Consider the following 4,161-nt stretch of genomic DNA (forward strand, 5'->3'; position numbering starts at 1 on the left):
AAATCGGAGTCCATTTGACCCCTCAAATTCCATTTTGAAATATCAAATTCCCAAGCCCTAGCTTTACCCTCTTTTGATGAATTTCCACAAATTTCCATATTAATTCTACCATTAAATCATGTATTAAGGTCAAGGAACTCACCTCCAATCACACCTAGTCGAAATCCCCTTCAATTTCCGTCCAATAGCTCTCGAGGTTGCTAAAAAATGGTGGAAATGGGACTTGGTCCGCGGATGAAATGTCTAATAAAAACCTTCTGCCCAGGCTTCTTTTCCTCTATGCGAACGCGAGGGACCTCTCGCGTTCGCGATGAACAAAATCCACCTCTTCCAAAAATACACTACGTGAACACAGTTGCATCCACGCGAACGCGAAGGTCTGGAACCTTAAGCTTACGCGAACGCGGACAATACCACGCAACGCGAAGGGCAAAGCCCTGGAATCCATCTCCTTATACGCGAACGCGTATGCCTTCACGCGAACGCGATGACTCAACACCTGATCCTTCCGCGATCGCGAGGCCCCAAGACGCGAACGCGAAGGCCAAAACAGTGGTCCTGAAATTCCCTTCTACGCGTTCGCGACTCACCAACGTGAACGTGAAGACCAATTTTTCTGCAACAAAAATAGCTGGAAACCTGCAATCTTCAAAGGCCATAATTGGTCCGATTGACCATCCGAAACTCACCCGAGGCCCCCGGGACCTCAACCAAAAGCACCAACATATCCTAAAACATCATTCAAACTTGTTCCAATCATCAAAGCACATCTAACAACGCTAAAATTATCAATTCTCACCGAATTCAAGCCTAAGTTTCTCAAAAACTTCCGAAATACGTATTTGATCAAAAACCCGACCTAGACACCTCCGAATGACCTAATTTTGCACACACATCCAAAATCACCTAACGAAGCTACAGCAACTCTCGGAATTCCATTCCGACCCTCGGATCAAAATCTCACCTATCAACCGGAATTCGCCAAAATACTAACTTCGCCAATTCAAGCCTAATTCTACACCGGACCTCCAAAATCAATTCCGATCACACTCCTAAGTCACAAATCATCCCCCGAAGCTAACCAAATCACCGAAAATCACATCCGAACCCTCTAACTCAATAGTCAACATCCGGTTGACTTTTCCAAAACAAGCCTTCCTTTAAGAGACTAAGTGTCTCCTTTCCATCCAAAACCAACCCAATTTGACTCATTCACCCAAGACTCCTATAATGAAACATAAGAAAACAGAAAATGGGAAAAACGGGGAGGTAACTCACGTGACGATGGGCCGGGTCGTCACAAGTTCAGCTCTTCCTTCTATTAAGTCTTTAATCCCATCTGTAATTTTCTCACGTTGAGCCTCATATATTGCTAACTTTTCAGCTTGTTCTACTAGCCAAGTTTGACTCCAAATTTCCTCTTTTTCAAAATTTTCCTCTTGCTGGTACTCACTCTCTTCATTCAACTCTTCCATATTAACCTTAATTTTTATGATTGCTGCCCTCATTCTTTTCATATCTTTTTTGAGTTCATCCTATTGCTCTGCTACTTGCCTCAGAATATCCCAGATATATGCATCACGTTTCATATCCTGCACTTCATTGCCCCTATCAAACTCACAAACACTGTTAGCAAGATCATAATAAGGGCTCAGATCTTTGTTATAGGACGTTGGACCATTTGCTTGCGTGTCTTATTACCTTGTTGTTGCTACTGTCTATTTATTGCTTCACTTTCACTTCTCTTGAGACGAGGGTCTTCCGGAAATAGTCTCTCTACCATCATAAGGTATAGGTAAGATCTGTGTAGATTTTACCCTCCCCAGACCATAGTTGTGAAATTTTATTAAGTTTATTATTGTTGTTGTTGTTGTCATAAAAAATATTTTCGATCGTTAGAAGGTAATGATATGTTGAAATTCTAGACTTAACACCTTGTCTAAAGCTTATTTGAATATACTTGATGTCGGACTATTGTATCATGGGATGACAAGTAAAGTATTATTAATGGACCAATTAATTTTTAACAAAAGTGAGATTTTTGCACCTTATCGTAAAATTGTCTTACTTAACAATTTTTAACTATATTTTTTACTATTAACAACATGACTAGTTCTACTATTCAGATGTTTAATATTAATAAGAAATATTCAGTGTTATAATGTAGAACAGAATGTCGTTTGCTTTTACTTTGACTTTCTGAAAAGGACTTAAGTAGCTAAGTTTCCAAAGGTGAACACCTCCCTATCCTTTATAGTATAGTAGTAAAGGACTTCAACTTCCAACTAAAAAGGTGAAATAATTTTTCATTATCTCATTATGCGATTTTTTTTTCATTTTCATGTAAACGTGGATTAAAACAAATACTCATAACCACCTGTCTATACATTTATATTGGCATTAATTTATATGTCTCGCTCTTTTACTTTGAGATTCAAAATATAGTTTGGAGCTTTCCCTTTTTGGCAAGCGTGGTGGTTTTATTTTCTCTCACAAATGATAGTAACTGAAATCCAAAAAGCATGTTCATTTCAGTTAATATTTTTTGACGTTGAGTTTCGAACTTTAGTAAATTTAAAATACTACAAGATTAAGGAGTGCTAACATACATTGACTTGCAAAGTTAAGGTTTTATCGGAGCATTAAGGCAAAAATAATGGAAAGGCCTTATTTACTTAAGTTACAGTATCACCCTCCACGTCTTAGAAACACATGACCTTTACATAAAAAGTTGAACCTTACCGGGGCAAGACTCAATTGGGGAGAAATTCAAAAAGTAGCCAGATTTACAAGTGGCCATTCAAAAATAGCCATAATTTTAAAAGTCATCCAAATTTAGCCACTTTTCTTGTAAAGATAAGTCAGAACACAAACACTGTTCAAAATCCGAAAAATACTCCAGGATAATATATTGGAACTTCAGTATAATATACTGGAACTCCAGTATATTATACTGGAGCCAACAAAGTATACTGGTCCAGCATAATATGTTGAAGTTCATATACAGGTGCACCGAACTCCAATATATTATGCTGGATTGGTCTTTGTTGCAGCAAAATAGTAGCTATTTTTCAATGACTTGGCAAACGTTGGCTATTTTTGAATGATCAGTGTTTGACCAAAAAGTGTTAAGCTTTTTGTCAAACTAATTAATGAGGAAATAGAGGGTGAATCCTAGTTAAACATAATAAATTCTAGATCTAAGATTGGGGAATATCAGTGGGCTCAGACTGTGTTCGAGAATATTAAATATCATGTATATGACTAATGATTGTCAATGAATGTGATAATAGAAGCATGCAATAAATGTAGATAACGAAAATAAACGTAATAAGAAGGATTTTATCACCCAAATGTTAGGTGACTTGGATCATTTTCCTCCATGACAACAACGTGGGATGATAAGAAATGAAGATGGAAAGGAATCTTTGGATCTTGTGAATGAACAACGTAAAACCAACAATGAAATCAGTGAATAAGCTTTTGTATATTCTCCTCAGTCAATCCTTTACAATGTGCTCTTATCAAAAAGTGAAGATCCTCTTTTTGTTCTTTATCTCTTCCTATTTATAGGGGATATTCCTGGAAAACCCTAAAAAGGTACAACTGAAGGAATATCCAATGGAATATTCCTTCTTTCTAATCTAACTTATCCTAACGTTATTTCACACGCCCTTTGCTCGACCTTGGCCCTAGTCCTTCTTAAGGCGACTCCTCACCCTCGCGCCGTGGTAGGCTTATTCCTCGACCACATCCATTTGCAGCTGTTAAGTCTTAGCCAAATTTTGACCAATACAGTCAGTCCCTCCATTTTTGGAGGTCGTGATCTTTGTTACGCGACGCCTTCCTGAGATTCCTAGGAAGGGCGACGTAAGGCTAGGCAACTGATGTCAGTGCAGTTGCTGTCCGCCAACTGAGGTCCCCTCCGTGCGCTAGACGAGATTGTCATTGCCGTACGGGAAAATCAATGTCAAGAGCAATTGAGAGAACAGAACTGAGAATTCAGAATGAAAGAAAGCTTGATTGCATTAATGAAAGCTATTACAGAAAAGCAACGCGGTGTCGAGGGGGAGAGACACCACTACAGAGAATTGCTTGCTTGCTAGAAAGTTTTGATTGCTTGATCCCCCCTAATAATACTTAAAAAAAATAATCCAAAGT

Source organism: Nicotiana attenuata, chromosome 5, assembly GCF_001879085.1.
Source record: "Nicotiana attenuata strain UT chromosome 5, NIATTr2, whole genome shotgun sequence".
Taxonomy (NCBI): domain Eukaryota; kingdom Viridiplantae; phylum Streptophyta; class Magnoliopsida; order Solanales; family Solanaceae; genus Nicotiana; species Nicotiana attenuata.